Source organism: Galeopterus variegatus, unplaced genomic scaffold, assembly GCF_000696425.1.
Source record: "Galeopterus variegatus unplaced genomic scaffold, G_variegatus-3.0.2 Scaffold805, whole genome shotgun sequence".
Classification (NCBI taxonomy): Eukaryota; Metazoa; Chordata; class Mammalia; order Dermoptera; family Cynocephalidae; genus Galeopterus; species Galeopterus variegatus.
This window is the reverse complement of record NW_007726916.1, coordinates 13,876-22,887: the sequence shown is the minus strand read 5'-3', so window position 1 is coordinate 22,887 and position 9,012 is coordinate 13,876. Positions and strand designations below refer to the sequence as shown.

General features: G+C 46.6%; 1 long non-coding RNA gene across 1 annotated transcript; it reads left to right on the top strand.

Annotated features, from left to right (window-relative positions):
• The first annotated feature begins 716 nt into the window (after nt 1-716).
• LOC103590331 lies at nt 717-6,934 on the top strand. The gene is made up of 3 exons (XR_550459.1): nt 717-796; nt 1,341-1,475; nt 6,721-6,934. It is a non-coding gene; the product is annotated as an uncharacterized LOC103590331 (long non-coding RNA).
• The last annotated feature ends 2,078 nt before the right edge of the window (nt 6,935-9,012 follow it).

Here is a 9,012-nt window from a genome sequence, read left to right as displayed (position 1 = left end):
ACATTTTCTCGGTGTCCCTACCCATCAGATTCCACGCTCGGAAGGGAACCGCCTTGCGGTGAAGGGGCCGCTGTCGTCCCGCCTCCCAGTCCCTGGAGGAGCCTCCCGTGCCTGCTGCCGCCGGCGACACCATCTGCGCCGCGCAGGTGTGCCCGGCCCCCTGCCCAACCTGGGGGCTGCGAACACTGGGCCGATTGTGGCCCCCGCGAGCCCGGCGGGCAGCTGCGCCCGAGCTGCCATCTGTGAGCGCGGGGCCGCCGGGGGAGGCCGGGGGCGGCGCGGGAAGGGGCCGCCGGGACGCGCCCTCGCCGGGCCCCATTCAAGCGCTGCCAAGGCCTAATTGATGAGAAATGGCCTCCAGCAGGTGCGAACCTGTCTCCGGAGGCGGCGGGGAGGAGGGCAGGGAGCCTCGGGGAGGGGGCGCCTGCTTCGCGGGGAGCGCAGCTGTCGAGGGGTCATTACCGCGGCGGCCTCCCCGGGGCATTCCAGCCGGGGCTGGGGTGGGTGTGGAGAGAGAGACCGAGGGCGAAAGGTGTTGGGCTAGGGAGCGGGGAGAACATCCCCCCAACTTCGTTGTCTCATCCCGGAGTCTCCTTCCGCCAGGACCTTTGAGCTCCAAGGGGTCCCTTAGCTCCTGTCACCTTGCTCATTGGAGGAGACTGTAGGTAGGACCAGCCTGGCACCCAAGAGCACCCAGCGAGCTGTAGCCCCACCAGGGACTCCCGGTACAGGCTGTCCCTAAGAGACTGTCAGTAGTGTTGGGGGAGTCTCTTCACCTCCATTTTTGCTCTTCCAGGTATGCATATGAAATGCCCTGGCAGAGTTTTGAAATGTCCTACTTTACATGTTTACATTAATTGCGTCAACCCTTTTGAACAGCGTCCCCCTCCCCCAAATCCAGGTGCTATCAAATTGTGCTTTTTTGTAAGGTGTTTACAGGACTGATTTGTACAATTGCAGTTCCCCAGGGCGCTGCAGACAGGGCAGCCGGCAACATGCACAGGGTCCTGTCAGATGGGGAGTCTCATCTTTGTATCAGTTGCCCCTTGGTCCTTGGGACTGAGAAGAGAGCTCATTTAGATGTAATTTCCAAAGGCCCAATATGAGGCCTTTCTCAGCAGAGAAACTCCAGGATAAGGGGTCCTTCTGTTCCAACCCTCACCTCTCAGAACACTTCTCACTTGCTGCCCCAGAGGCGGGGTGAATTGAACGCACATTCTCAGTGTCACTTTGTCAAGCTTTCACCTACAGCAGCATCAGCCTACAGCAGCCAGAGAGAACTTTTCAAAATGAAAATCAGAGCTTGTCCCTTGATGCTAAAATAATTTCCTATTCCACAGGGATAAAGTTTTGATCCTTACCGTGGCCTATGGCCCTGAGTGGTCTTGCTTGAGGACACCTGTCTGCTCTCCTTCATACTCCTGTCTCCCTGGAATACCCAGACCCTGCCTCATTCAGGCAGCATCCACAGGAAGGTGCGTACTATGTGCCAGGCACTGCTCTAGGCATTTGGGAAACAGCAGTGAACAAAATATAGGAAAAGTCTTTCTTCGTGGTCTGGCATTCTTGTGGGGCAGACAGACAAAAAACAGCAAACAAAATGTCTACAGTGGCTGATTCTCAGTCCTTCAAAATCGTCACAGTTGCTCTTGGCTCAGGGCCTTTGCACATGCTATTCCTGTTGCCTGCAACACTGTTCGCCAGAAATTCACGAGCTTAGAATCTTCAGATTTTTATTCAGTGTTGCCTTTTCTGTGGGGCCTTTCCTGGCTATACTATTTAAAACCATGATTTATGGTAGAATTCCCTGTTCATTTCATTCAGCTTTATTTGACACCACAGCACTCATCACCATCTGACATACCATGTATTCATTTGTTTGTTTGTTGGTGGGGCTCCCCAATATCTGTGTTAAGCACACTGCTTAACTATATTTCCCAGTATCCCTTGAAACTGGGAGTGGCCCTGTGACTGGTGAAAGTGAGGGACTCTACCTTCAGTCCTGGGTAGAACCTCCTGCAGGATCCTCCAGACTTGCTCTCTTCCCACATCACCTGTGGGTGCAGAGGATGGGGGAGGGGAACCTCTGAAGCCCTGGAAGAGGGCTTTCTAACTTGGACTTTCTAACCTGGGGTCAATCCATAGACCCCCAAAGGCTCTGTGGCTAGAAGGCAGAGCAGGGAACTCTGAATTTGGATTTTGTAAAAGCTGATTCTTTACTTCACTCATCTCTAATTGAAAATTATCATTTCCTTCAATTATGAATGCAGCCAGCAAGCCATAATAGCAGCAGCAAGTCCTGTCACTTTTTCCCCAGGATAAATTACAAATGTTTTCATATCACATGAGAGTTGCTCCAAATGTCTCAAAAATGTTGTTTACAGTAAACCTTTTCTGTAAAGATACAGATGGTTACTATTTTAGGCCATACGGACTCTGTTGCAACTATTCACCTCTGCCATAGCACAAAAGCAGTCATAGATATTATGTAAATGAATGAGTGTGGCTGTGTGCCAATAGAACTTTATTTACAAAGCAGGTGGCAGGCCTACCAATTCGGCTCATCAACTGTAGTTTGCCAATCCTAGATTTACACTCATCACTACATCACAATTATGGTAGTCGTTAGACCTACCACTATGTCTTGTTATTTAATGTGTTAATAAAGAAGCATACATATTACTATATATACAAATTGAAAAAAAAATTGATAATTGTGTTTCAGTATAATTGGCATCCCTTATAATCCTAGATATGTTATTTCTTACATTTAAAAACATTATTCCACAAAGAGGTCCATAAGCTTTGGCACAGTACCGAAGGGGTCTATGGCACAAAAGGGATTAAGATCACCAGGCTCATGACAGCAGAAGCATGAGATGAGAGGACTTGCAGGGCCCCCGAGGCACTGCTCTGCCATCCTGTGGATGTGAATGAGAAATAAACCTTTTTTGTTCTTTTTTAAATTAAGCAACTGAGACTCAAGTGTTGTTTGTCATAGCAGCTGGCCTACCCTAATACAGTCCCCAAGGAATGTCAACTCCAGAAGGGCAGGACTTTGGCTTGTTCATGGTTATATTCCCAGTGTCTAGCACAGTGCCTGGAACTCAGCACACAGCAGCTGTTGCAAAAGAGGTTAGAAAGGAACACCCCAGCTCCACTCAGTTTAGGAGACAAGCTAGCGCAGTGAATCAGGCCTGAGGGATCCACAGGGGGAATTTGGGTGGAGGCAAGGAGAAACTCAGTTGGTGATAGGGAAATTTCAGGTGGGCAGTCAGGGTTAACCTAGGCTGTTTAAGCCTTCATGGGGAGGGGCTAAGGGACCAGCCCCTAAAGGAGTCATTCCCCACGGCAGTGGCTCAGGGCAGTGGTGGTATGGCTCAGACCCCACTCTGCCCCTGTGAGTCCCTTCATCCCCTTCTTAAGTCGCTATGTCTTTTTGAATCTCTAAACTGAATGACTGAGTGAAGCCCTACCTATAGGACAGACCTCAGATATATAATAATGATAAAAAGAAAACGGTGCCTGGCAAAGTCATGACGTCTGCAAAGTGAGTGCCGGTCACCCCTTCCTCTCCACTTCTGGGCTCAGGGTTCATTTCATCCCTTGAGACTCTACTACCTTCGCTCTTCTCTCCCTGCTCCCTTTTCTTCTCCTCTCCTTTTTCTACCCCACCCCTTACATACCAAAAACCAGTCAGTTGATCTCTTTCTTCTCTGTCTCTTTCCTTCCTGATCCCCCATTTCATTCTATATTACCTAGCTCAAGTTACCTACCCTTTCTGTACCTCTGTTCTCTCCACCCTAGAATGGGGAGGATAATAACAATTTCTTTCTTGCAGAGTTGATGTGAGAATTAAAAGGCCAGGGCTTAGCTGTCACCTGACACAAAGGTAGAGATCAAAATGTGCAAGCTCCAATCAATCGAGTGTGCATTGGAACAGCATGTTTATGGGGGCCATGCGTTTGTGAAATTTGCAAAAGAAAGATATTTGAACTACAACCCTTGAGATCACTCTTTCTTCCTGCACTTTGGGATCTGGACAAAGGGGATTTTAGTTGGGATTGCATTCACTTTGGCTGCAATGAGATATTATATGTGGCTCACAGTCATGTGCAGGTTAAGCCATTGCTGTCCTTCAGGTGAGAGAGAATGGCTTTCCAGAAACTCCTCCTGCCTGTTCTGACCATGCCCAATGTCAGCATCATAGCACAAGGATGTCATTGACAAACTAGTTGATAAGCATCATCAATGCAGCAAGTATTTAAGATTAGCCATTGTACTTAGAAGACTTGAAATGCCTTGAAATGTTTTAGCTCATGTAGGAAAGAAATTTGACAGTGGTTTCCCCAAATTTGAAAACTGTCCTACAAATGTATGTGTTATGGGCTGAATTGTGTAGCCCTCCCACCCCAATGCATATGTTGAAGCCCTTAGCCCCAATACCTCAGAATGTCACCGTATTGGAAGACCAGGTCTTTAAAGAGTTACTTAAGTTTATTTTATTTTTATTTATTTATTTTTTTGCTTGAATTTTTTTGAGGTAATTAAGTTTAGATGAGGTCATTAGGGTGTGCCCTAATCCAATATAACTGGTGTCCTTACAAGAAGAAGAGATTAGGACATAGACACGCACAAAGGGAAGAGGACGTGAAGACATAGGGAGAGGACGGCCATCTACAAGCCAGTCGGAGAGAAACCAACCCTGCTGACATCTTGATCTTGGACTTGTAGTTCCAGAATTGTGAGAAAATAAATTTTTGTCATTTAAGCCACCCAGTCTATGGTACTTTGTTATGGCAGCCTTAGCAAACTAAGACAGTATGTGACACTACCAGTAACAGGGTATAAAGCCAAAAGAAATTTCTAAACTGTCAATTTACTCTTCTGATCAATCTTTCTAGACAAAAGAATGAGTTGCCTTTCTTTTTTCTCTGTGGAAAGTATTTATTAGAAGAAACAGTCAAGGAGTCTGTGGCCAGAAAGGGGAAACAGCTGTCAAGTTTCTTTCCCACACGAGCTGCCACATTTCAGGGCATCTCAAGTTTTCCTTGTGAAGTGGCTAATCTTAAATACTCGCTGAATTGATAACTCTTGAAGTATGCCAGGCAGCTAATTAATAAAAATATTGTTGTTTGGCTGGATTTTGTGATTTGTGCCAACCCGTAAAAAAGTAATTGGCTGTCATTTATTTTTACTAAATAAATATTTACTTTCATGCCTAATTTTATATTAATTTTATCTTTTTCTTTTTAAAGAGGATCCCCTAGATAGTATAAGCCTCAGGGACTGGATCTGCCCCCTCCCAGCTCTCCTCATCCATCCCTAGCAGGTCACCATTTGGGGGGACCTTCACCCCCAGAAGGGCCCTTTCTAGCCTCCGGTCACTCTGGACCTCTCCCACTCAGGCCTGTGTTCCTGGGTGGTGAGTGTTGAGTGCAGACGGGAAAGATGCATAATTGATGAGACTCCCAGCCTGGCTGGGCTTGAAGAGGTCAATTAATTATTAAATATAGACTCAGTGGGGAGAAATTTCATTATGGGGTCATTTAATTAAGTAGCAGGCCGGAGGGACATTCTGAGATGGGATTTCAAAGGCTCTTGTGTCTGACTCTGTTTCTGGCCCAAGTCTGAGGGTGTCAACAGAGACAGACGATGGTCCTGAAACCTGGGGCATTGGTATAAACCGACCCCACCCCCCATTTCCCTTCCCTTCAAGGGACATTCTGAGATGGGATTTCAAAGGCTCTTGTGTCTGACTCTGTTTCTGGCCCAAGTCTGCGGGTGTGAACAGAGACAGACGATGGTCCTGAAACCTGGGGCATTGGTATAAACCAACCCCACCCCCCATTTCCCTTCCCTTCAAGAGTCTTTTTCTCTCTTTCTTCCTTTTCCCTTTCCTTCTTTTCTCTCTTCCTCCTAACTTTCCTTCCTTCATTTATTTCACATATATTTATTGAGCATCTTCCACAAACCAGGCATTGTTCTAGACACTGGAGTTACAGTGGTGGAACAGCAGCTTGATTCTAGCAGAGGAGAAAGCATTAAGCAAGAACATTTAAATAAATAAACAAGAAGGCATCCTGTAGGTGTGGTTACTGTGCCCAGAGGTAAAGCAGGGTGGCCCTCGAGAGGGGCTTGCCAAGGAGGTCCCTCTGAGGAGTCAGTGTGTGAGCTGAATTCTGAAGCATGACAAGGAGACAGTCGTATGACAAGCAGGCAGAAGAGCACTCCAGCAGAGGGGACAGCAGGAGTGCAAGCCCTGACATGGGACAAGCTGGTGTGCTCCAGAATAGCCAGGAGGCTGGTGAGGCCGGAACAGAGCACGTGAGGGGAGGCAAGGTAGGATCTGAGTTTCAAGAGAAAAGCAGTGGCCTAATAGATGTTTGACAGACAGGGATTTTTATTTTTTCTAGTAGGCACTGGGATAAGCTGTCAACCACTCACCGTATAAGGGTACTTCAAAAAGTTTTTGGAAAAATAGAATTGACAGATAATATAAATTTTCCTATGACTTTTCAAAGTTCCCTTGTTAATATTAGTCAGGGCACTTTTCAGCTGTATGTGATGGAAATCCAACTCAAGCTGTCTCATTCACAACACGGGTCTTTATTGGGTCATACATCTGAAACAAACAGAGGTAATGGCTACATCTAGTAGCTCAATGATGAAGTCATAATTGATTTTTGACTCTCTCTCAACTCTGTTTCCTCTTTCCAGCAGGATTTCCCCATTCATGGCAAAGGCAGACTCTGGCAGTTCCAGGCTACATTCTACAAGCTTAGAAACCTCAGCAGAAAGAGAGCATCTCTTCCTGAAGAGTTCTAGCTAATGTCCTGAGTAAAAATTTTATCAAATGTCCTGGGTCAATTGCCCATTGCTGAACCAATTACTGTGGCTGGAAGTGTGGAACACTCTAATCAACCAGGACTGGACTTGGGGAGAGATGGATCTTCATAGACTCAGAGTAGGAGAGGGGTGAATCCCCAGATAAAAACTGGGGTGTTACAGCCAGAAGAAGAAGGAATGGATTCTGGCAGACATAAACAACAGATGTCCACTATACCTCTTAATAGTCAGTCTCTTTTTCTTTGCTGGCAAAAGGCTGTTGTTTTGAAGAATCCATCAAGAAGAATTATTCCCATCTTAACAGCTGGCACGCATGAGCTGCACGCATTGACATAAGTCTTGATCACATAGGATTAGCAAGCGCGAGTTTTGAGTCAGAAAGGCTGCATGAAAAATTGGGAAGTGCTCAGGCTCTGGGGCTCCATAAGATGGAATTCAAGGAGAAGAGCTTTGAAAAGGACAAAGAGGGGGATTGCACATGAGCGAGAGGAGAACCCCACCAAAGACAGCCTTGAATTTTGGTGTACCTAACATTGGAAACTCCAAAGAAAAAAGTGATAAAAAATGGATAAAACAAAATTTTCTGGAGGGAGGGTATTCTGATCTAGCCATTCAGATCTGCCATTCACGAAGAATAAGCAGGCACTGTTGGGTCCAATTAAGTATGTGCAAGAGTATGGGACTCAGCCATTCCTCTTCCGGGTGTCAGTTTCAGACAGATTCCCACAGGGGTGCACAGAGAAACTGTGCAAGGATGATCACTCCGGCCTTAGTGGTGGTGATGAGGGGAAGGCGGTCACCTGGGTGTCCAGCACGCAGGGAGCGGATGGGTAAGATGAGGACGCACCCTGGGAGTTCTGAGCAGCAGTTAGAGGAACAGATGACACGTACACACCATGACACAGATGGATCCGAAGAACCTAGTGCAGAGTGTAGGAAGTGAGAGACACAGCACAGTACCATCTACGTAGGATAAAAATAGGTATGCACACAAAACTGTGCCAATCAATGTGAACTCATGCAAGTCAAAAATACATCCGCACCAGGGTGGTTGCCTGTGAAGGGGAGAGGAAAGGAAATAGGTAAAAGGGGATACAAGAGAATCAATCGATTAATTAATCCATCAAGAAGGGTCTCACCTGGACCAGTGATGATGTAGGATTAACTCAACCTCCTGCACTTGAGGTTAAAAAAAAAAAAAAAGACATTGACAGATCCTCGATCATAAGTGGGAAACAAACACACTGTGTCAGTCAGGAATGTGTTTGGCTTCATGTAACAATATCTGACTACCAGTGGCTTCAGTAAGAAAGGGTATGTCCATATAATGAGAAATCTGGAGGTGGCAGCTGCTGATGTTGGTTCAGCAGCTCAGTGATGTCACTTTTAAAAATTCTTTTGGCTTGTCTCTTAAGCTTCTTGCCTCATGGTTACAAGGTGGCTGCTACAACTCCAGAGATCACATTTCATTTCAAGGTAGAAAGACGGCAGCAGGGAGATGAAGGGTAATGACAGTTATAAACAAGCCTTTTGTAAGGGAAGCAAAAGTTTTTCCAGCCCTCCCCCAGCTGACTTTCACTTAAGGACCCATTGACTAGTGCCTCAACTGTGACCTTCGAGTGCAAGTGGGGCAGAAATGTCAGCAAACAGGCTCAGACCTGTGATGAGGTAGCAGTCATTCGGAGTCGTGAACATTGCTTGACTAACTAAACCCATCTGCAAGGAATGACAGGGGACACAGCACACACCAGACCGGACACTTTTCTAGGTGCTTTACACATGTTAGCCCATTTACTCCTCATGACAGCTTTAAAGGTGGGCCCCAGTATTGTTCCCATTGAAAGAACGGGGGACTGAGGCACAGAGGTAGGTCGATACCTCCCAAAGGGGCGCACAGCCAGCGAGTGTGAAACCAGGCTTGAGCCTTGGCAGCAGGCACTGGGTTCCCGCTCAGCCCCCAGGCTTCAGGCGAGCAGCACGCTCTGCCCTCCACAGCCTCCGAAATTAAAAGCTCAAATGTGGCCAGAGTGATTACAGGAATGGGGGATTTGAGCAACTCCTTACTTGTTAATTATGTGTGTGTGTATATACAATAATCAAGGTTGTTAATTATGTGTGTGTGTATATACAATAATCAAGGTTGTTAATTATGTGTGTATATAC